General features: G+C 47.3%; 1 long non-coding RNA gene across 2 annotated transcripts in view; it reads right to left on the bottom strand.

Annotated features, from left to right (window-relative positions):
* LOC131382242 (uncharacterized) overlaps positions 1–25,390 on the bottom strand; it is an 84,247-nt gene that overhangs the window by 32,862 nt on the left and 25,995 nt on the right. Inside the window, exons 2-5 of one of the 2 annotated variants that reach the window (XR_009211544.1) lie at positions 20,698–20,917; positions 4,288–4,509; positions 2,249–2,428; positions 841–1,933 (exon numbers count right to left, since the gene is read on the bottom strand). This is a non-coding gene — a long non-coding RNA (uncharacterized LOC131382242). Of the gene's footprint in view, positions 1–840; positions 1,934–2,248; positions 2,429–4,287; positions 4,510–20,697; positions 20,918–25,390 lie in introns of those variants that run through there. The other variant, XR_009211543.1, reaches the window with a different exon arrangement.

The following is a 25,390-nucleotide window of genomic DNA, read 5'->3' as shown; positions in this document are numbered from 1 at the left end:
CTCACCCTTCGGAATTCACTGACGGGTGTGCTTGGGGCTGTTTCTTCCTGGTGTCTGGTGTCAGGAAAGAGAAGACACAGGGATACTAGTTGGGGGTTTAATCCCTTCAGACCCAAACCTCAGTTTTCTGTGTCCCTTACGTTACCCCATCGAGACGCCGCTGGGGCTGAATGAACCACGAGCTGCTGCCCTGAGCAGGGAGTCGAATCCATCCTTGATCAGATGGTTAAAGCCTCGCACAGCCTCTAGGGCCCCACATGGCGGTGGGGGCTCCCTCCTCAGCTTTATCTCACAGCAGGGATGACCCATCACTGGGTATCCCAGCTCAGATCTCAAGGGAAACAGGCCCGGGGGAAGGTGGGGGGAAGGACAGGGCCCCTGGTGGGAGGACTCACAGGTGAGAGACCCCACCCACTTGGGCGATTCACACCCAGGGTTTTTGGGGTCCTCAGAGGAAAAGTTGGTTCACAGTGAACACAGATCCTGCCATCCAGGGTCACAATTATCTATAGCAGAGACAACTACCCACTACAAAAAAGATGAATTTAATAAGGCAGAAACTTTAACTCAAGATGAATTTTTTATTCACAATGTTCCTTAGGCTGCCTGATGAAGTTTAAATGTTGTCAAATGCCTTTCTAAGGAGATTTGGTTGTTTATTGCTCTTCTTCAACTGTTGGTGCAGGAGGGAAGTTGAGTTCACAGTCACCTTCACCTTCACTCCTGCAAGGCCAGACCCCTCGCCACTACTGCTAACCCAGGTCCATTTCCGTGAACTCGGAAAACTCACATTCTCGTTCAATGTGATTTCAGATTTATATATGAATTAAGTGTGGTGTCTAAAAATGAAGCAATGGGAGGGTTGGGAAAAAATATTCTCAGGAAATGGGTATCTTGTGCTCCAGCCATGTGGTCCCCAGTGAGCAGGGAGGTCCAGTGCTGAGTTCTCCAGGACAGAGGGGGTGCCACAGGCCATGGCCCATGAGCCAGAGGAGAGACGGACATGAGTTGGAGGACACCCCTGGTTTACCCGCCCAGGACCTGCTGCTGCTTCTGGGTCCCGAGCCCCCTTTGGGAAAGCCACCCCTCCGGAGCCCTCTGTCCACAGGTGGGGTAGACCCAGCCCTGTTCCCTCAGTGCAGGGCTTCTGTCACAGACCAATGGTAATCCACTCCCTGGTGCCAGAGAGCATATTGCTTCCCAACATATGAGCAAAATCAGGGCTCTGTTTGCAAGGAAATAGGATATCTGAATGTCGGGGTCTACATCAGCAATTAACCAACTGTGAATTAACAGTGGAATGGCCAAATGCCTTGTGAATGAATGAGCAATGTACTTGCAAAAAGACATATAAATATTCCATATACACTTCAGAGCCCTCTTTTTGGAATTTCTGACACGTCTGAAAGTTTGACTTTTCATTAGAGGCTATGATTCCTACACGATTCATTCATAATATCAAGGATCCATTCTCCCCAGGATGCACTTGGGATGCCCATCAAAGTGCCGTTCTGAGAACATGTGCAAAAGCAGATTCTTATACTTCTGTCTCTCTTATCTTGTATTGGGCAACACCAAGGCATGTTAAAAAGATTGTGCCATTTATAAATGAGGTAACTGAGGCCCAGAAAGGGAAGATGGTCTGCCCAGCTCTCAGAAAAGGTCTTGGGACCTCAGCAGGTGTACCTTGGCCTGAAGAATTTCAGTGATGCTTCAGCATTCTCACCAAATGTCACAGGGACATTAAACATGTCCTTGTGTTGGCAAGAAACTTGAGGCTCATTCACAAGAAGACATGATGAATGAACTATGGCTGCATCTTCAAGCTGTGCCTGGATGTCTTTGATCTTCTGATAAAAGTCTTTTTAACCTGAATTATCTGGGACACCACCCAGCTTCTCCTTTCTTGGTGTATACTGGTTCTCACGAACACCTGGACAAGAACGCACATTTGCATCTAAGCTTTCTGTTTGTTTTCTTCCCCCTGTTTGAATCAGGAGGAACCAGGGACACTTAACCTGTTTCCACTCACTGGTTCCATGATAGTAATTTGACTACACAGGATCTTTAACACTTCACCATCACAAAGACTCAATTTCATACGTGAATGAGTCAATGTCAAAGGGTAGGAGGAGGAGGTGGGGACCTGCCATGTTTTCCTCACACCTCTTAAATGGTTTATTTCATATTGATACAGATCAGGGACCATGGATCATGCTGACAAGCTCATCAATTATCTGCTACTCACCAATAATATCAAGGTCTCGCTTTCTTGGTGTGGTAGTTGATGTTGATTGCTGAGGATGTCTGTGAACTTGAAATTGTGTTTATCTGCCGGAGACCTTGAACCTGAGAACTTCTTTCCCCACACAGTTGTACAGATGGCATGCTTGGTGTGAGTATTGTCGAGGGACATAAATTAGAGCAACTGGAGTTGGGAGAGAGGGAAGGATGCACTGCTAATTGCAGCATCATTACAGGGCTTCCTAGAAGCTAAAAGAGACACAGTGTCAACAGTGAAACCCCAGAAGTGACAGACAGTGTCTATCTGTGCAGAGACCAGTGACTGCATATGGAGCCAGAGGTCATTATCACGGGCAATGTATAGGCTCTATGACTCTGCAGGGGAGAGAAATTCACTCTGACATGCAACAAGATGTTAAAGTGGGCATCTTATTATTTTTCAGGAGCCATAATTTTCAAATGACAACTTCAGGGATCCTTTAAGGAGGATAATTGATTCCCTGACAAAGAACTTGTAGCATTTCCTCCTCACAATGGAAGAGAGAAAAACAGCAACAATCAGCTCTTTTGAGCAGAAAACGAGCATTTCTCAGAGAAAACATTGCGAAGTTTATAACAATGGGAGCCTGAGGAAACACAAATACATCTTGCCTTCTTGACAAATAAGATTTAATTAAGACAACCTTCCTGCTGGAAAATCAGGTCTTGCCCGTGCCGTGCAGGGAAAAGCGACAGGCTTAGGAGTGAGAATCTCCTTATAATGTGGTCCTGTGTCGGCCTCTTAATTATTCATGTGCATCCTTGTCACTGAATTTCACTGTTTCACCTATTTTTAGTAAATTTTTTTACTCCAAATGCTACTGTGTTATTTCATGAAATAGTTAATGCGTCCACGATAGGCACAGATGAAATGGAGAGGCTCGTGCTCGCCCCTGAGGAATTCCAAGTGTGGTTAGCACTTTGCAGGCAGGCCAGGAATTCTGCCGTGGGAAGCAGGTGTCTGAGAGCAAGGTCAGTGACACCATCTTGTTCTTGGGACTGAACCAGAGGCAGAGAAGCCAGGAGAAGCCCTGGGCCCCGGCCCCTGGATGTTCACCATGGGCAGGCAGCTGTTTGCAGGGAGATGCCTGAGTGACCCCCAGGTTCCTCAGGAAAACCTACAGCTCCGGTAAAATCTGCACTTCCCAGCCTGGGCTGCTTCCCACTGGATGCTCCTGAAACCAGACGCCTTCATTCTGACCCCTGGCAGTTCCCTGCATAGGCCCGCATGAATCAGGAGGGTCCTGACCTGGCTCTCAGACCACTGCTTCTCATGGCAGACTTCCCGGCCAAGCATTTCCTGAAAATCGGTCTTCTCAGATTTTCTCCTGAAATGTGGCCAAGGCCCTGAAACAGAGGTCTCCCCTCCCACCCAGGTTCTTACCTGTGAAACAGGCCATGGTGGGAATGGGGAGGAAAGGATCAGCCCTAGACAAAGAGGCCCTCCCATGGGGACGTCTAAAGACAAAGATCGGACCCATCAAACCACAGAGGCTGCCCTTGGATCTCAGGATGGCATCCAAACCCCACAGGTCCCTGCCCCCACTCCAGTCCCACCTCCCACCACTCACCCCTGTGTCCACTCGGTCATGGCCACACTGGCCTCTCCGCTGGCCTTGGACAGACCAAGCTTCCAGGAACCTCAGGGCCTTGGCACGTGCTGGCCCCTCCTCCTGGTATGTTCCCCACCCCCACCCTGATCCTCACCCAGTTAGCTCCAGGAACCTCGTCATCTGTTAGGTCTCAGATGAATGTCACCTCCTTGAGGGATTCTCCTGTGTCCTCATCACCTCCTCGCCCAAGCCCAGGGCCCAGGTCAGGTCCCCCAAGGCCCCTCTTATCACACTGTGGTGTCTTTTCTTCCCAGCCAGGACCACGTGTAATGAAACAAGGACATGTTATCTGAGGACAACCCATACAACTGAAAAGCCCATTCAAGGTAAATTCAATTGAGTACCAAAGTTTCACAACAAATGCTTTGTGATTTAGTTAACAAACATTTACCTTGGACTCACTTTAGGCCAGGCGCTGTTCCCCATACTCCATGTGTATTAAATCATGTACTCTCCAAAACATAGGCACTACTACATCACCGTCCCCATTTTGCAGATGAAAACACAGAGGTACAGAAAGGTGGTTGCTTGTGTAGAAATCAGCATCATCAGGACTGGATTAGATCACCCTGCACCAGGGCCCCTGCTCTCAGCCACGTACTTGCCACTTCTTCTAAAAAACAAAACAAAACAAACAATCAAAAAAGGTCTAATGAGGGTTTTCTCTAGAAAAGTAAAGCTAAATGTGATGAAAATAAGTTTTTATTTCCTAACATTTGGGTTATAGTGACAGATGTACCCCAATTCTTAAGTAATCAAAGAATGAATCAAGTACTAATTTTTTTGCATATTTTTTTCTGATAAAACTGTAGCCACAGTCAACCTCTTTCTCCCCAGGTTTGAGTTTTGCAGCCTGATCAAAGGAGTCATTTTAAAAAACCCCCAGGGGCTCCAGAGCCTCCACAGGGGCCTCTCTTCCTCCTGGCATTGTCTCTATTCCCTTTGGGAGATTCTGCTGGATTTGAGGAGATCCTCATCCCTGCTGGTTCCACTTCTTCGTGTTTATCAGTCTACATGTTCCAGGTCCTCACTGTTGGACTCTGTGGGTGACGCAAGGAATGCTTCCTATTGCATGGTGGGATATATACGGGCTCGCCCACAGCCCCATGGTGAACCCACCCCACATCCGCTGTGAAACCCCTAGTAGGGACCAGACCAGTCATTCACACCCAGTGGAGTGCAGGCAGCCAGCTCTGAGAACCAACTGTGAAATGTTCAGAAATTTTGCTAATTGGTTGTTAAACCTCTGGTAGTTTGAAATCAGCCATGTTGGGAGCATTTACACCAGGAAAACTGGGCTTTTCTTGACCCTAAAGGGCTGGTTTATCGGCCCAGCACTGAAGTTATACCTCACGCACAGCCCTGACTTTTGGATGAAAACCACTGTTATCCTATTTGGGGTCCCTTCCCAGTGGCTCCCATGTCCAAGACCCCAGCTTTCTCTTTCTCTCTTCACCCACTTTGGATTGTGAGCCTCAAAACCATTGTGCTGAAACCACTTCTAGGCATCAGCACCATTCACTAACAGCACACCGGCCTTTGTTCTAAGACAGGGATTCAGCAGTTACATAGATGTGCACTGAGCTGTCCTAGGTGCTGAAATGATTTCATCAGGAGCAATCAGAGGCTGCCTAGTCCAGGAATCTCAGACATTTGACTCTGGCTGAATGCACTTACTGGAGAAGGAAAGAAGTCCAACAGTTTGCAATAAAATAGGCCTCTCCTTTGCCATCCAGGGACACACACAAAGAAGCAACAGTGAACAGTCAGTACTTCACCCAGATTCAAGCAACACATCCTGACCCATGTGGCATCCTCCCGGTGACACAGGAACAGGGTGGGAGAGGAGTTCTCTGGCCACTTGCCTCCCAAGCTCATCCATGGGAATGCACCTCGGTCCCAAGCTGTCAGGGAGAACCACAAAACCCTCCTCAGCCAGCAGGAAGCTGGCCCCACCCTCTTCCCCATTCACCACCTCACTTTCTCCCCTCCTCCAGTGACACTCCTCAACTCCCTGAACTGTCCACTCCACCCCAGACCTTATCTCTTCTGCCCCCACTGTGGCGTGACAGTCAGCCATTCCTCCCTGGTCCAGAACTGTCCATGAGGGTGAGAGCAGGAGGAGGACAGGACCCTCCAGGATGACCTGGCCTCAGAAAAGAGCATCTAAAACACATCGGAGGTATCGCCTTGTGAGGCTTCAACTGCCAGCAAGTCCCATCTACCGACTCTGTCTTCTTTGCACAAACAGCGTCTGCCTCCTTCCTGGCCTGTTGTTACCAGAATCTCAAGAGATGCCAGACCCCAGGAAATGTGGAAGGGCTCTGATCTGTCTCATCTGTTTGACTATTTGATTAATATCCTCCTTTGCTCTGCCTTCCCCACCATTTCATCATCAGGCCCAGCCACAGGCTTGGCACGTTGCAGGCGCTGAACAAATACTTTCCTGAACGAATGATGGAACACTTTGGTTTGGATGGGGGCTATTAACTTTTTGACCTTGGGGTGAGAACCATTTCACAGACTTTCAATAATCAAGAAATATTTAATTGTAATTTATTCAAGGGTATTTTTTTCTTTCTGAGATGTTGATTTAGTTCCTATTTTCGTTTCTTTGGCCGTGTGGGAAGTCAACAGCACATTGCCTGCATGTAGAATGTATTCAGTGGAGCTGCCTTAATTAGCTAATTTACTCATGTCTCACTGGAGAGCAATCAGAAAGAGTCCTTGTCAGTGCTGTTTAAGTTTGCAAAAGTGTCCTTCCCTTTCACAGCCACAGGTGTCCTGGGCAGCTGGACCTGGGGAAGGGGCAATATATTCCCACCCACTCACCCTAATTTCCACACCCAGCCGCTGACTCCATCTTAACACAGCACTGGGCAAAACATTTCTGTGCCTAAGATTCTTCCTCAGGAGCGTCTTCAAATTGTGGAAGAAGCCCCTGAGTTTATGCCCGTGGAGCTCTGAACCCTGTAAAGGGCTGGCCCGGGGTGGGGAGGCTGTGCCCCACCCTCCACTCAGGGCTCACCCCAAGTCCCCCAGGGGTCTCCAGTACTCACTGTGAAGCAAGGAGTGGAACACCCTGATGGGGAATGGCCCTGCCAAGGTCATGTCCCACAAACTGCGTAAGCAGCAAAGGAGACAGCACCTGCTTTCCAAGGCCTGCCCAATGGGCCAAGGTTCAGCTTAGGTGAGAGGGCCAGGCTATCCCTACCCATGTTTCAGCTCAGGGGATAAAACCCTTCCTGCTACAAAGCTTCCTTTTACAAACAGATAAACCCTGGCCAGGACTTCTAAAATCTTTACATTCAGGTAGCTTTTGCCCAATCTTTGGTGAATTGGTTTAATCATATTTCCTTACTGGAAGTCATTATCTGAGATGAGCAATTTTTTACTGGGGCAGGTTTGTGACTTCAGTGAGCCTTGCCTTCCTTGTCTCTTAAAGGTCACCATTGGAAATAGATCGACAATGTAGCAGGAAGTACGTAGCACAGTGCCTGGCTCAGACATTCTATCAGCAGCTACCTGCCTCCAGTCTGTCCTCCTCTCTCCCTGTTTTCTGCATTATCTCTTTCTCTAGTATTAAAGAGACAACTTTTCTTCAAAGCTGTCTAGATGTTATCCTTTGGAAGTTCAAAAACATTGGCCAGTTACCCATGTCATAGGCAGGAGAATAGGGAATTGGGGTAACAAGGGTTAAGACAGAAAGAACAGCAGGTGCAGCCAATTTTAGGCAAGATTAGGCAGCACACAGTCCACACCCTCACTTCTGCAATAATGAGGCAGAAGGTTCCACTTCAGCCTCTGATTGGTCATGGGCCAATCCTTCATAGGTTGTATCCAATCAGAGGCCTCTAAAAGAGCACCTAGAGGTGTTACCAAATTTTTTTAGCTTAATAAAAACCCCTAAAGATTGTAATTGGGGCTCTTGAGCAACTTGCTTGAGCCCACTCCCACTCTGTGGAGTGTACTTTCACGTCAATAAATCTGCACTTTTTTTCTTTCATTGCTTCGTTTTTCTGTTGCTTTGTCTGTGCATTTTGTTCAATTCTTTGTTCAGTGTGCCAAGAACCTGGACAACTCACAGTCAGGATTTTCCATCTGGTAACAATAGCATTAATTGCAGTAAAAGGATGAGCTCTCAGGGCAGGCTGAGCCCAGATGCCCACAGTCCTGACCACAATACCTGTCCCTTCTGATTTTTTTTTCATTTTTTCCCAACTTCTTCGCTTTAAAAAATGTCAACTATTCAGAAATGTACATAGTAGTATAGTGATCACATACCCTTCACATAACTTCATCAACTGATAACACCATGTGTGTGGGTCACCTATCTCCATGAGCATTTAAAGAAAATTGTGTGACTGTGTGTGTGCACGACTGTGTGTGTGCATGCGTGTGCACAATTGTGTGTATTTTTCCTTTTTCTGGCAAAACTATTTGAAAGTATGATGCAGGGGTCGTGATATTTAACCCCTAAACACTTCAGTGTATATCTCCTAAAGAAAAAGACAATTTCTTACATAATCTCAATGCTATTTTCACACCCAAAACATTTAATGTTGATGCAGTAATATAATCTAAAATACAGTCTAAAGTGAGAGCTTTTATTTTCAATTCAGCATCCAGCCTAGGACCATACTGCATGGCTTGCCATGATTCTTTCATTCCCTGCAATGTAGAACAGCGAGTCCATCATTTCATCTCTTGGGATGTTGACTTTTTTGAAGATTCCAGCCAGTTGTATTGTACCAGAAAGCCAAGAAGTGCTCAAAAGATGACGGATATTGGTCAAAAGGAAACAGAAGCTATAGGCAGAGGACTTTCAATGGACAAATGTAGAAGTATTTGAGCATCAAAAATATATGGCAGCAAGAATGAACACACTGAATTTTTTAAAAAAGGATTTATGAGTTCATAGTGATACTAAAAAAAGCTGATTGGAGCCAGGAAGAATTCTTTACAGAATAACAGCAGCTGATATATATGAAGAATGACGGAATTTGAAAATGTTACAATTGACTCATGTGAGGACCATCTGTGGATGCCAAAACCATTGGGGGACAGATTTTGAAGAACAGGCTATCCACGAGGTCCCAAAGCATCACCGCATATGTTGCTTGGCAGTTACACAAGGGAAAAATCATCCTTTGCAATAGAGAAATCTGATGGCCAGCACTTTAACCAAGTGCTCAAGCTCAACATGAGCAGTGAACAGACATCTCAAGCCTCGCTCCGGCTGTAATGAGCTGGACAGAGCCTCCCTCTGTAGCAATCCTGGCCACAGCGTTCGGCCTGCACCTCCCCAGGGAAGCAGCAGACTCGGGCAGACTGTGGCCCTTCTGCAGGCCAGCGACATGGGCTCTTGTCTGACTTCACCTGGGTGGTCCACAGACACTCCTTGCTTTGAGCTCTGCCTCCTGTCCGGACCTGTGCTGGAGTTGGAGATACAGAGATGGATGATTTGCCTTCAAGGATGGGAAGGATGCTCAGGAATCTGTGTCCGGGGTCTCCGGCACTTGGACAGCTTCCAAAACAACTGTGACTCCTCCACTAAAGGAAGAAACGAAAATACACATATCTGTTGTTTCTTCTCCTGATCAAACCAGGTGGAACCGCTTAGAAAAAAATCTGTTGTTAGAGGTGCACTCAGGAACGATTTGTGGACTCTTGGTCGTCCTATCAAATGAGACATTGGATGAAATAGGGGCCATTATCATCACTCTGCCATCAGGATTCGTGACTGCAACATCAAAGGGCAGCTGTAGAAGCACTGGAAAAGCACCCGGTGTAAACGGAGCTTTTATCAGTAGTCTGAGCCCCTCTCCATTGCTGCTGCTGTTGGAAAAGCCAACTTGGCTGCAAACAGTAGCAACAGGCTTCGGAGTCAGCCCAGAAGCAGCAGCAGGTGGAGTCTGCATCAGCCAAATCGGGTGACTTTGCCTGGGATCTGGGTTCTTTAAAGATGCCAAATATTCACTTCAGAAGCCTGCAGAGGCGGACCCAGGAAGCGTCACTCACTCAGCGCATATTTAAGCAGGGCCAACTGTGCCCCAGGCACAGTTGTAGTCTCTGGCCACAGCAAAGAACAAAACAAAGACCCCTGGCTTCAGGGAGCTCACGACCCACAGAGGGAGACAGAGGACAAGCAGGTTGACAGCCCGAGAGAGTGCGCAAAGCAGAAGCTGGTGGTGCTGCCTGGGTCCCGCAGGCCTCACAGTCTTTGCCCTGCGATGGCTTCTTGCTGCCCCTGCTCTCCTGCGGGTCCTCGTCGGGCTGCAGGAGCCTGTGTGGCCTGGGAGTGGAGTCCTGGGAAGCTGCCCTGGGTGAACGGAAGCTGGTGGGGAGCAGACCTGTCTTCCCCGCCTCTCCAGCGCAGTCCTCTGACGCTGCTCCTCAGTGTCTCCCTGAGGTCTCCAGTGCAGCTGAGCACCAGCAGCCCACGGTGGGCACCTGCTACTTATCCCACCAGAATGGGCATTTTTTCCTTCCCGTCTCCCTCCCCGCCGTCCTGCTCAAGCTTCCTGGGGACTTCTCCAGATGAACTGAGTCATGCCCAGTCTCAGAGTCGGCTTCCAGAAGAATCCAATGGAAGGCCATGTGTGACACGCAAACTATGTCACATGGTGGGAAGTGCACTGGAGAAAGACAAAGCTGGGAAGGGAAGGGGTGGCGGTGGTGGGCTGTGATTGCTCACGGACATCAGAGGAGCCCCCCAAGGAGGAGGCCTTGCAGCAGGTGGCCCAGGCGGTGAGGGCTCAGCGGGCGGATGTTCCGGAGAGGAGCATACCTGGGCAGCCAGGACGGAGGGTAAGACCCTGAGGTGGGGAGCTCCTGGCCTGCCCTAGGAAGACCAAGAGGCCATGTGACCAGAGGGAGGGGACATGGGAGAGAAGCAGGAAAGAGACCAGCAGGTGGAAGGCACCAGAGGCTCAGGGCCCTGTCGACTGGGGAAAGGCTGTGACTGCACAGTGAGGCTGGAGACCTGGGCTGGGTGCAGGGCGTGGCTAATCTGAATCGTTGAATAGAATAGACTGTGGTGGAGGCTAGGCAGGGAAACCGGGGAGGCCCATGATGTGATCATCCTCCGAGAGCAGCCAGGCAGGAGCAGGCAGGCGGGCAGAGTGCAGGAATCGGTCCACGTGGACAGCAGGGGGATGGAGGTGCTGAACGGTCAGAGGAGAGGAGCTGGCCATGTCAGCCTGAGCACCTGGGCAGGAGGTGGGGGGGTGAACTGAGGAGCTGGAGAGGAAAACCCACGACTATTTGAGTTGGAGAGAGCCCAACCACAGCTGAATACATGAATCTGGACATAAGCTAGAGGTCTGGGCTGGACAGAGAAGTAAACATTTAAAAATAAAAATAAAAGTCAAATCAGGTCAAAATCCCCAAAATATGTCACGATACCTTTTTTCAATCTTGGGACCCCTCCATCTGTGGAATACACAGACTTGTGATGCAAACTAGGAACCAGATGGGGACTTGTGCTGTTGGAGCTGGACTACATGGATCCCCCACTGTAGCCCCCACACCAACCCACTGCTCTTGCCCCGGGCTGGGGTCTCCAGAAGCAGAGACTGAGATGGAGTTTTCAGTTCAAAGTATTTCTAAGGACCAACACTTGTGAAAGGTACTTGGTGAGGAAAGGCAGGCTGGGCAGGGGAGAAGTTGATCTGCAAGGCAGGCCTGACATCGCCTCCGCAAACTTGCAGAGGTTCTGAAACAAATATTGCTTGTAGGAGTCAACCCATGTTGGGCCCAAATTTCCAGGCTTTTATTCCCTGACTTCCCCAGCCACCAGGAGTGAGCTGTCCTGGAAAGGTCATGACCATGGACAGGAGGGCTCTCTATAGCTTTATCCCTTATATAAAAAAAAAAAAAATTTGCAAGAAACTCTAAGATATTACAATTATAATCTAGGGAGGTCGACAACACTTTACAAACCAATATGGATAATCTTGATATTTAAAAAACTGAAAATACAAAAATTTGAAAATTTTGTACATAAAATGATTACATAAACAAGCTATATAAACCTGTATAAGTATTTTTAAGTGAATACTAGACAGTGAGCTAATTTTCATAATATACAAATTCTTACAAATTGACAAGAAAAAGAGGTGATAGCTATAAAGAGGTAATTCACAGAAAAGCATCTCTCTGCTCTTGAACTGCTAGAAATGCAAACTGTAAAAATAAAAGTACCCATACCTTATCCTAAAATGCACAGATGTTTACTGCAAGTGTTGTTTATGGCTTCTCAGAACTGGAAACAAAACACATTCCCATTATGAGAAGAATGGCTGAGCATTGTGCATGTATAGCCACCCAGTGGAATTTCCACAGCTATTGTAAAGAACAACTTTAATTTAGAGCCATATAAGATGTCTTGAAGGTATATCAACAAGGAGTTAAGTGATAAAATCAAGATGTAGAAAAATGTTAGTTATGGGTCTGTCCATTCTGGTGATCTCTTTAAGGAACTAACTTTTATCTTTGTTAATCTTATCTATTGCCTTTCATGTACTATTTCATTTACTTCCGCTCTTCTCTTTACCTACATATTTCATAGCTATGTATCGACGTATTAATTCTACATATCTACGTATTAATTCTACATACTTCTGGTTTACTTTGATTTTTTTCTAGTGTGTTGAGGTAGAATCTTAGGTCACTGATTTTTTACTTTTCTTGTTCTATTACATTACATTGCATTTAAAGCTATAATTTTTTCTCTCTGCACCGCTTTAGCTGTGGCCCCCAAATTTGATGTTGTATCTTATCATTTGGCAAAATTCCCTTTTAAAATAAATTCATTTGGACAAAACACTGGAATTATTTAGAACAAAATATGAAGCAAACCATAGTTCAATTGGTGCACAAATTTAGCCAAAAGATCCTCCCTCCATAGCCAAGGTGAGAGGATCGCTTGAGCCCGGGAGTTCGAGACCAGCCTGGGCAACATGGTGAGACCCTGTCTTTACAAAAGAAAAACAGAAGTTACTGAGGTTTGTAACTTGATATTGTGGCATTAGTTGAAAAAGCCATTTTACTTCAAAATTGGTTAAAGAGGTTAAAAAAATGTTCTGTCAGGAGTGAAACTGAAAGCTAATTGAGAATCCCACTTGAGATCTTGGAATTTTGTTTGTGTGCTTTACTTGGAATTGTCCACCTTACGTGCTTACAATGACTGGGTGTCCCCCATTATCTGTACAGCTTTCCTTTAGTAATAGAACCCCTGTTAATTAGCAGTTTAGCTGGTGCACGGCAGCCCAGAAGAAGGACGGCCGTTCCCAGCCTTCCTTGCAGCGATGTGTGGTCAGGTGAGTAAGTGCTGCCCAGTGGAATGTGAGTACAGGAGTGGCGCTCCTACCAGGTTGTGCCCAAGGAGGAAAGGGTGTGCCCAGCTCTTTTCTCTCTTCTCACTGGCTGAAATGCAGACAGGGGTGGGGCATCTGGACCAAGTGAAGGAAGCCAATGGCCTAGGGATAGCAGAGCAAAAAGACAAAGGGAAACGGGGTCCCTCAATACTTCACAAACTGGAACTGGCACACCAGCTCAGCTGTTGACATGAGTGAGAAATGCACTTCCAGCTTGTATAAGCCACTGTCTCTACCACAGCAGCCAAAGCTAAATCCCAATGGATCCAGAGCCCAGAGACACCAAGTGATGACCTATGGATATTCTGATCTGGTCTGTGGAGACTGGGTTTCTCTGGGTATTTTCTACACAATCAAACTCTATTGAGGATAAATATGCAGGTTTTAGAGCCGTTAAACATAAACCGGGCCAGAAATAGGAGCTGATTTTGTGGGTGGAAAAAATGAGTCCTAAACAGATGGAATGAATTACTCACCAAAATTAGAAGCATGTTTCCTACAATTTGCATATTAATGGTCTATCCCAAACACAAAGTAAAGGACCACAGGCCACATCTGGCTAGAGGATGTGATCAGCCCACAGCACTCGGGTCTGTACACTTTGTTTTCAACATTTAAAAATGAGGCCAGGTGCAGTGGCTCATGCCATAATCTCAATACTTTGGGAGGCCAAGGCAGGAAGAACACTTGAGCCCAGGAGTTTGAGACCAGCCTGGGCAACATGGTGAGATCCTGTCTCTACAAAACACTAAATTAAAAATGATCTTGGAATCATGGCATGTTTCTATAGTCCCAGCTGCTACTCGGGATGCTGAGGTGGGAGGATCGCTTGAGCCCGGAACGTCAAGGCTGCAGTGAGCGGTGATCGCGTCACTGTACCCCAGCCTGGGTGACAGAGTGAGACCTTGTCTCAAAAAAAAAAAAAAAAAGAATATTTTATATTAAAATATACATTTCCACCTTCCTCTGAAAAATCAAAGACACAGCAAACTGGATGCCCTTTTTACTGGGTGACTCATGGCCTGAGGATGTCACAGCCACCTCATTGAACCAGCCAGTGAGCCTAGACTTGCCACAGTGCTCACCACCTGCTGTCCCTCAACAGAGAAGGTGAGAGTCATCACTACTTACTACCTCTCTCAGGCTGCTGGCCTTTATTTCCATCATGAAAACAAATCTTTCCACCCACCTCTCTATTATAAAAATAAATAGATGGAGAACCATGTGTTTCAAGAAATGTAGGATCATGTATTTCTTTGTGAAAATGAATTCCCTGGGTATTTACTATGCAAACAAATACATTTGTGTTGAAAAAAATACACTCAACAGGCTTCCCTCATACACATGCCCCACCTGGCCTCTCGAGGCATTTCAGTTAGGACCCTGCTGCCCACAGTTCGTAGGTGTAGTCTCCATCCTCCTAACCATAGCTCCCCATAGCCAGAGCAGAATTCCTGCAGCCCCTTCCTTCTTGGGGAACGGTCCTGCTCACATTTTCCAGATGACATCATCCTCGCGGGAGCCAAGTCTCTATTTGGAGGTGTTTTCATTGACTCTTTGTTTTTTCCTTCTTAGACCCAGGAAGTAACCCGAGCAATGTGTGCTTTTCCAACACGTCAACACAAACAGCCGTTTCGCAAACTGAAGAGGCACATGCTACCGTAATCGCACGGCTGCTATTGAAATACTCAAGTAATAGACAAAACCCTTCATTTGGGAGGAAAATTAATTGTACACAAACAAGAGCACATTTCATCTCGAATTAAAGTCTTTGACATTCCTTTGGCAGAGAACCCTTCAGCTGTTTCTTTTCTTTCTGGCGTTAAGTCTCTCCTTTTCCATGAGAGATTTTCTTGGCAAACAGGGTCAGGCTTTGAGGTCCCAAGGAGGGTTTTGCTGTCACTTCTCTTTATTGGTCATTCTGTGGCCTTTGTTGCTTCACTTGCTCCAGCCCATCTCCAGCCATGACTCTGAGACAGTCTCACCCCAGCCCTGTCCCTTCCTACAAGGTTCCCTCCCCGAGCCTTTAAAGAATAAAAACTGTCCCAAGTCCATGATACGCTGCCCTCCCAGTGCCTGCGGTGGTCCGAAGTAAGTGAATGATCAAACATGATGAATAACAGAGTGGAAGACGCAGCGTGGGGAAAGAGCTCACTTTAGCTGCAACTCTGAGATTTGTTGCTGAGTGCCACAAATAATGAAATCATCAATCTTCCCCAAACCAAAAAAAGGAATCCACCACAGCAAGTTTAAAAGGGCAGGGAGGAAAAGTCCTGCCTCCTCGTTGGAGCAATTTGTGGCCTGGTTGCTCTGCGATCTCGTTGCCCAGTTAATCCACACAGGCACCCTGGGAACGGTGCAGAGGGGACATCCTTGCCCCCCAGAGGTCCTTCCTGAGAGAAATGGGTCACCAACACCTTGTCCCGCCATCTGCAGGGTTCAAGTTGTCCTGACCCTGAAATTTGCTAACTCACTTAAGACTTACCCCCTCAGCCCAGAGGAGGAAAGGAAGCCAGCCAGTCCCCACTCCTCAGTCGTGGTCACACTTAGGTGTTACCGACATAAAACAACTCCGGTTTCAGCAGTTTGCTGGGAACATCTCGGTAGCACTCACCCTGGAATCCTGGAATCTGGGATGAGAGTGCATTTCAAGGCTGCCAGAAATCTAGGACACGCTTTCAGAACCTTCCGTCATGCTAATGCCCCAACTGTTAGCACATGCATCAGTCAGAGTCTCTGCATCAGCAGCAGCAGATGACCTCACCCCACTCCATGCCCAGAGGAGCCTGGGAAAGGCAGGTTTTAGCTTTCCCACCTCTGCAGCCCAGGGAGCCTGTGGGATGGAGGTGCCCACCCACCATGCTCAGCACACACGTGTACCCTGGGCTGGAGTCTGTTTTCCTCAGCACAGGCCCAACTCACTCATGCCCCTTCCTGGCCCTACAGCCACTAGAGCATGTACTGTACTCAGCACCAACATCTTCAAACCAGAATCTTTCTTAGATTCCAAGGAGATGCTTTGAAATCTTCCAGGTGGCCAGGGGAAAGACAGATGGGCTGGATTCCTTTACCCCCAACTTCCATTCCAAGCCCGAAAGCTCCCCTTTTCTTGGTTTTGCAAATTAGAGCTCAATATGAGATTCTCCTTCACAGTGAGAGCTTGGGGGCTAAAAAGATGTTTGAACATAACCCATCTGCCTCATCCTCCAACAGAAAAGCTGCTAAGTTATATTACACAGTTTCCCAAACTGTGGAAAGGTCCTCACAAAGATGATCAGGGCTCTTCATAGATGACCATTGTCCCATTGTCTGTTTTAATTGTATAAAACAATTTGGTGAGTATTAGAAAACAAAAAAGTAGCTTGTCAAATACATGATTTCACTGACACTATTGCCTAAGACGAATTGATAAGTAAACTGATTTTTTTAAAAAATGTTTTCATAATACTGGAGGCAGCATATGCAAATGACAAAAGTCATGAAGGTAGCTCGGGAATGTCTGGGGTTGAGAGCTCCGTTGTAGTTGGAAAATCTGAGGCTGGGAGCCTGTGGGCTGGGATAGGCACCCTCCATCTGTACCTGCTGGCTGTGACAGTGGACGTGCTGCATGACCTTGGACTCCAGCTCCTCGTGTGCAACATCATGAGGCTGCCATGGCTATGTGGGTTCCTCTCCCTCAAAGGCAAAGATCAGTCGGGTCATGGATACCAGGGTATGGCCTACATAAGATGCCTCCCAGTTCCTGCTACTGAGACCTCCTGGTAAGACCCTGGACTTGTCCTCTTTACTCCTGGTCCCCAGCCCCTCCTGTGTCTGAGAACTCCACACAGAGGCAGCCACTACATTCCTGTTTGGATTGAATTATACAGCTGTCTCTTGCAGCCAAAGGGCCCTAATGGATATAAATGGATCTAGATGGTCCCATCATCCTGGATCACGTCCCAGATCATGTCCCTCTGGCCTTGTCGGCTGCACCTTTGCATGTCCTGGTCTTCCTCTCTCCTCCTGCGACCCCCTTCCTCACTCTGCCACCTTCTCTGCCCAGCCTGGCTCACATGTCAGCTCCTCCTGGGAGACCTCCCTGACCTTTCTTCTATGGGCTGCATGGCACCTGCTACCCTGGGCAGGCTCACCTGCGGCCCTGCTTCCTCCTGAACTGACCCACCACAGCAGGGTCTGGGTGGGTCACCTCGCCCAGCTGGGGACTGGGGGACCACAAGTCTCCTCCCTCTCTAGACAGGGTGCCAGACACCCTGCTTGGGCTCATTTGGCCCCATAGGCCCCATCTTTCTGTCTGAACTTCTATTTCTCCTGACACCAATGTCTTTGGATTTGTAGCAAACAGCTTGATCACCTCCCAGCACATACACAACCACAGGATGACTCCACTGGTATATGTGGGCTATTGCAGCACGCATTTCATGGATTGCGGGGTGAACATCATGAGTATGGGTCTCGCCCAAGCTTTGTTTTCCACCATGAGAACATTCTAGAGAAGGCCTGGAAGCTTGCAGCATCTGCCAACATACTCTTAGTTATAAATTCATCACGGCTCATAAGTCCCATGTTTGGAGCATCTCCATAGGAACGGTGCAAAGTGACCTTGGATTTGCTTCTGACTCCTTTCTCCCTTACATAATTTCCAACTGATCAGAAGATCCTGCCGGCTCTACTTTCAAAATCAGTTGACTCCCACCACTTCTCCCCACCTCCACCATCCCACCCTGGACCACCAGGCCACCCTCATCTCTTGCCTGGAGTATTCCGGAGCCTCCTCACTGTCCCCACCTCCTTCTCACCCTCTATAAGGCCATTTCTTCCATGATAGCCACAGGGCTCCTGTTAAACCCATTGGATCACATCCTTCCTCTGCTCAAAATCCCCCAGCGACTCCGTCATGCTTGAGTCAAATCAACACTCCTCACCATGGCACGAGGCCTTGCACATGGTCCAGAATCGTCCCAATGCTTGGACCTCATCCCCGGCCTCACTTCCCTCTGCCCACTCCACCCAGGCCCACAGGCTCAGTGACTTTCCTGCACTCCGTGCTCAGCCCACTCAGGTCCTGCCCTCTTTGGAACACTCTCCCCTAGACGTCCCCATGGCCCACGTCTTAGCTCAGCTGAGACTTTGCAGAGTGGCCTCTCCTGACTTCCCCTGCAACTGTCTACTAGGGTGAGAGTCACCCCAGTTTACCGGACTTTCCTAGTTTCAGCAGCAAAGCTCACATTCCAGGAAAGCCCTCAGTCCTGTGCAAACCAGAACAGAACTACTGGTCACCGCCTGGTCGATTCGCTAAGCTGTGTGCTGCCTTACTTCTGTTTGCAGGTCCACGTTCAGCCCCCTCAACCCTGCCTTGTGCCCCTGAGGGCTGACCTCAAGGGACTGCCTCAGCCAGGCTCCCTGGCCTCTGGCCTCACCGGGAATTTGGCTAACGGGAGAGAGCAGGAAGTAGTTAGGGCAAGATGTCGATTTTCCGTGCTCCCACACTGGACGGCAGTTCCCGCAGTGGCCGCATCACCCGATACTCACGGCTGCACTTGGGTGTCCTCTAAGGTTTCAGCCCAACCCCTTTTTAAGAATGCTGCCCCATCCTCCCCCCTTCAGGCCTCAGGCAGCTAGGGCTTGCTCCTGGGTGCAGCGCCACCCCCATGGGTTCTTGTAACCCTGTCCCACCCCTGTCAGCCGTCTCTTCCTTAAACTGTCTTCATAGTTTCAAAAGAAGACATACAAAAGGCCAGTAAGCATATGAAACAATGCCCAACATCACTAATCATCAGAGAAATGCAAATTCAAACCACAGCGAGATACCATGTTACACCAGTCAGAATGGCTACTAAAAAATCAGGAAATAACAGATGTTGGTGAGGATGTGGAGAACAGGGAACACTTCTCCACTGTTGGTGGGAATGCAAATTACTGCAGCATCCATGAAAAACAGTATGGAGATGCATTTAATCCAGCTATCCCACTGCTGGATGTCTACCCACAGGAAAAGAAATCACTGTGTCAAAGATACCTGCACTTGTATGCTTACCTCAGCACTATTCACCATAGCAATGATATGAAATTAACCCAAACATCCATCAACAGATGATTGGATAAAGAAAATGTGGCATATATACTTTCTGCCATAGTATTCCTAAATGTGGAAAAAAATGTATGTATATATTCATAGAATAGAATATAGGGTAGGAATACTACATTCTATGAATAGGAATAGCATACAATAGAATAGGAATACTATTCTGCCATAAAAAAGAATGAAATTGGCCAGGCACGGTGGCTGACGCCTGTAATCCCAGCACTTTGGGAGGCCGAGGTGGGCAGATCACAAGGTCAGGAGTTTGAGACCAGCCTGGCCGACATGGTGAAACCCCATCTCTACTAAAGATACAAAAAAATTAGCCAGGCGCGGTGGCACACACCTGTAATCCCAGTTACTCAGGAGGCTGAGGCAGGAGAATCGCTTGAACATGGGAGACAGAGGTTGCAGTGAGCTGAGATAGCACCATTGCACTCCAGCTTGGGTGACAGGGTGAGACTCCGTCTCAAAAATAAAAAAAGAATGAAATTATGTCTTTTGCAGCAACATGGATGGAACTAGAGGCCGTTTACCTTAAGTTAAATAACTCAGAAACAGAAAGTCAAAACTGCATGTTCTCACTTATAAGTGAGACCTAAATTATGTGTGCATGTGGATATAGAGTGTGGAATAATAGACACTGGAGACTCCAAAGGGTGGGAAGGCTACAGCAGGGTGAGGGATGAGAAATTCCTTAATGGGTACAATGTACATTAGTGGAGCGATGATGACACTAAAAGCCCAAGATTCAGCACTATGTGGCATATTCACATAACAAAACCGTACTCCTGCCCCTTCGACTTATACAAATAAATAAATAAACTCTTCAACCAAACCTTGGTGATTGAGCCATTTGTGTCCTGCCATTTGTTCTCTGACAGGTACACCTGGCTATTTGTTTCCTTTCATAGTCATTATTATGACCTGAAGTACTAGAGAATTTCATCAAATCTAAGATGCCAACAACTATAAGATGCACCATTATTTTACACACTGCTGAGAAAGGAAAAACACTGACAAACTACAACACAACGACACTAATAAGACGCACTCCAATTTTAAATATTAAAATGTGACAACAAATGGTACATTTCCAAATCAACAAAATATATTATGAATTGTGCTTTTTGTCTACCTCCTCCCCGGGAGTGTAAGCTCCCTGAGGGCAGGGAGGTTGTCTGATTTCTTCCCTGTTGCATCCCAATGTTTGGCTCATGGTAGGGGCTCAAGAGATACTTTTTGGATGAAAGAATAACATCCACCCCTCCATGAGCACTCCTGTTCCTTGGGGTGTAACCCTGGCACACAGTACACTGAGCCACGGTAGAGCACTTACCACCTTCCTATGACGATTTAGAAATGTCCTGTCATCCTCTTTCACCACCGAACCTTCCAGGACCGACTCCATCTTCTCTCCCAGCCTGAGCCAGAGGCTCAGTCGAAGGTGGGGACTTCCAAGCTTCACTCTCAAGGTCTCCAAGAGCTTTGTCCTTCCCTAGCCCCAACGCTGTTGCTGGTTAACTTTCCTGCAGTCTCAGACACCTGGGCGCCAAAGTCTTATGGAAACAAAATGGAAATATACATAAGAAAGAGCCGTTGGGGATTTGCAGAGGCAACATTCCCAAGGCTTAATCACATGGAATTGTTCATACAGAGCTTCTTCCAGCTTGATGTGAAGGGATTTAAACACCTTCCATTTTATTTAGCAGCCTGCTGTGGAGATGTGTGTAATTCTTATCTCTGTCACAGTTAATCGAGTGCCCATACCAAGGAGATAACGTCCCTTCCCTCCGCGCCTGTCTTAGGGAATTAAACGGCTGCATATCTGTTGCTCCAACTGCATGGAAGTCCACAGTCCTCCCCAAACCTCACCTCGAGCTTTTCAAGTAATGGATTTTGATAAGGGCATAATAATCAACATCATCTTTCAGTTTAAAAATGCAGTGCTGGGTAAAATAAGGTTTCTAGTAAGAGCAGAAAACATGGGAATGTCGTGGATAAAGTGCAGACAGAAATGGGAGATAACCGAGGTGGGGAGTTGGGAAGCTCTGGGTGAAGATGAGGATGGGGACGGGGTGGGGATGAGGTCCTGAAGTGCGGGTAATGATAAGGAAACCTAAAGCTGCCAACATAATTAAGATTGCCAGAGCCAGGAGACACATGGGGCATTTTTTAAGGACATAAGGTGTCAGAGATCATTAAACTAAGTTACCAGAGCTTCCAAGAGACAAGGAGAGTAATTGAATGAGAGAGGCCCTGACATTGCAGAAAGTCTAAATTAATTCTTTTCTTGGCTGCTCATGCAGGAGGCAGCAGCAGCAGTTGCCAGAAATAAAAGATAACCAAAATATTTTTGAACATACACAAAATGAGTGTGTGTGAGGGGGGAGTATAACTATATAGATATGGAGAGAAGACAAATAAAGAAGTGGAGAAATGAGGGGAACGGAAAGAAACCCTAATAAAGGGAATTGAAAAAATCATTTATTTTTTGATGTTACAGTGGGAGTTTCTGTGACACAAATATACTTGAAAAGTCACCTTTGACCTGCCTTTTGAGCCATAGCTGATACTTACCTGATGCAGGGCAGGTAAGCCCCACAGTGGGGCTTAGTTCAAGAGGGTTCTTGGCTTTGTGCAAGCAAGAATTCAAGGGCAAACCAGAGGTAGAAGAAAACAGCTTTATCGGAGAGCCAGTATTACTGCTCTGTGATTGCTCCTGCAGAGTGGGTCTACCGCACAGGCAGAGCAGCAGCAGCTCAGGGCAGTTTTGCAGTCATATTTATACCCACTTTTGTTTTTGTTTGAGACAGAGTCTCACTCTGGTGCCCAGGCTGCAGTTCAGTGGGCCATCTCAGCTCACTGCAACCTCTGCCTCCTGGGTTCAAGTGATTCTCCTGCCTCAGCCTCCCGAGTAGCTGGGATTACAGGCGCGCATCACCACACTCAGCTAATTTTTATATTTTTAGTGTGGGGTTTTGCCATGTTGACCAGGCTGCTCTTGGAGCCCTGGCCTCAAGTGATCCACCCGCCTCGGCCTCCCAAAGGGCTGTGATTACAGGTGTGAGCCACCATGCCCGGCCTTATACCTACTTTTAAAAACATTCAGATTAAAGACTGTTTCATGCAGAAATTTCTAGGGAAAGGAAAGTAACTTTTGGGTATTCACGTCATTGCCATGGAAAGGGGTAGTAACTCCCGGGTGTTGCCATGGCAATGGTAAACTGACATGGCACACTGATGGGCATGTCTGATGGAAAGCTGCTTCCACCCCAGCTGTTTTAGCAAGCACGGATTTTGGTCCAGTGTCTGAGCCCCACCTCTGGAATTGAGTCCCGCCTCCTACCTCACATTTCCAGGTCCCAGGCTTTGCAGGAACCACAGCAGCCCCTTAGAGCTGATCTGTCAGGGAGCCAGGGCCAAGGCCACATCGCCCATCCTTTGTCCTGTGAATCCTACATCCTCACTGCCTGCAGATGCCCCCAAATCCCCACTCCAGGGTGAGCACAATACATTCCAACACCGCTCCCTGCTCTCTTCTACTCAGAGCTTCACAAATCCCAGTGTGTGAAATCTTTGCACAAACCAAACACGGCACTCAGTAACATTACATCCTATACAGAGTTTCTCTTGGTTCTTCCAATTACCTCGAAGAAAACATCTTGATCCGGTGCTGATGTGCCTCTCCCACCTCTCCAAGCCCAGCTTTTCATCCTTTCCAACAAGGGAGAAGCCCCCAGGCTTACTGCAGAATGTGGCGCCTCTGCTTAAGTTTATTGTTTTTATTTTTACAGTTACCTTCCTTCCCAGCAAGAGATGCTGGTTTCACATTTACTCTGGATGATGTAAGTGTTTCTTTCAAATAACAGTTGCTTAGTGGAAAAAGAAAATGGGCTTATTTAAAGAAAGCTATCAGAGATCAGCAAACTATAGCCCTGAGGCCAACTGCCTGTTTTTGTAAATCAAGTTTTCCTGGGACACGGCAGTGCTGATCTGTGTATAAACCGTCTCTGGCTATGGCTGCCTGGCATTATGACAGCAAAGCAGGGCACTTGCAACAGAGGCCATGTGCCCCACAAAGCCCAAAATATTCACTCTCTGGCCCTTACCAGAAAATGTTTGGCCACCCCAGGAGCAAAGGATCATCCTGGAGAAAGTGGAGACAGTGGCAGGTGAATGATTTAAATTGAGTAAATAGGGACCCCAGGGTAAGACAGCACAAGGTGAACCCCAACTCCCCTATAGACCATTGAGTCCCTTCTCATGGAGGATCCTAGACTCCCTCATCTGTAAAATGGGAAAACAGGCCTCACATGAGGCTCTTGTGCAGACTGGTGAGATACTGCGTGCAAGGCATAGGTCTGTGCCTGCCACAGGGTAGACAGCCAGTAAGTGGCCACCTTGAATTACCAGGGCAGAAGGTAAGAAAATCCATTTATCACCAGCTGAGATGAGAGTTGCCCAGAGAAGAACTATTCAGACTTGAGTGGGGATGTGGAGTCGAGGTCAAAGGCAGGAGGTAGAAAGGGATGGGGTTGCTAAGCAACACATCCGGATGCTGGAGGTGGCAGAAGTGGCCAAGGGACCAGGGCACAGATAAGATTACCCACCTGTGTTGTTCCAACGTCACCAGTAAAATCTGTCCGTCACAGCTGCCAGGAACATGGAATTTGAGAAAACTAATAACAAGGAAAGGCCAGGAGTGGTGGCTCATGCCTATAGAGCTTCAAGAGGCCAAGATGGGATGACTGCTTGAGGCCAGGAGTTCAAGACCAGTACCAACAAAAAGATTGAAACTCTGTAAAATATTTGGAGAGATTTATTCTGAGCCAAATATGACTGACCATATTAGGGGCTCATGACACAGCCCCAGGAGATCCTAGAACATGTGCCCAAGGTGTTGGGCTATGGCTTGGTTTTATATGTTTAAGGGAGACATAAGACATCAATCAATACAGGTAAGATATATATTGGTTTGGTCAGGAAAGGCGGGACAACTCGAAGGGGGTGAGGGGTGGGCTTCCAGGTCATCGGTGGATTCAAAGATTTTCTGATTGGCAATTGGTTAAAAGTGCTAATTTATTACCTAAAGTCCTGGAATCAATAGAAGGGAGTGTCTGGGTTAAGACAAGGGGTTGTAGAGACCAAGGTTTTATCATACAGATGAAGCCTCCAGCTAGCAGCCTTCAGAGCTCTAATCAGGCCTAAAAATGTCTCTTTTTTAGACTTTTAGTTAATTCTCTCCTGGGTCAGGAACTAGGCCTGGAAAGGGAAAGAGATTCTCTACAGAATGCAGATTTTTCCCACAAGAGACTGCTTTGCAGGGCCATTTCAAAATAGGTCCAATAAATATATTTTAGGGTAAAATACTTGGATTTCTTTCAGAGCCTGCTGTCATTTTGTGATGTGTCACATTGCTACAAAGAGTCATTTGTCAGCCTTTAGGTCTCTGCTTTAATGTTAATGCTGGTCAGCTATGCCTCAATTCCAACAAGAGGAAGGTATAACCCATTCCCATCGTGCCCTGCACTCTCATTCCAGGTTTACTTTGGAATGCCCTTTGCTGAGAGGAGGGATCCATTCACTTGGTTGAGGGCCTCAGAATTTTATTCTTTGGTGTTTACACCAGTCTGGGCAACATAGTGAGAATCTGTCTCTGCAAAAAAATTTTTTTAAAAATTAGCAGGGCATGGTGGCACGCACCTGTAGTCTCAGCTACTCAGGAGGCTGAAGCGGGAGGATCGCTTGAGCCCAGGAGTTTGAGGCTGCAGCGAGCTATGATTGCACCACTGCACTCCAGCCTGGGTGACAGCAAGACCCTGACTCTGAGGAAACAAAAACAAAAAAATACAAGGAGGAGCCCATGCCGTGCTTGGGTGTGTCAACCTTAAATAATGAGATTCAGAAATTACAACTATAGTGCTTGTTTGAGCTCCAAGCTTGAGGATGACCACCTGGAAGCATAGATCCAATTTGCCCTGAACATGCATGATAATTAGCCAGAGTTCTCTAGATTCCCTCTGGAACCA

Source organism: Hylobates moloch, unplaced genomic scaffold (assembly GCF_009828535.3).
Source record: "Hylobates moloch isolate HMO894 unplaced genomic scaffold, HMol_V3 SCAFFOLD_21, whole genome shotgun sequence".
NCBI lineage: Eukaryota > Metazoa > Chordata > Mammalia > Primates > Hylobatidae > Hylobates > Hylobates moloch.
This window is presented reverse-complemented; position numbering and strand designations above follow the sequence as displayed.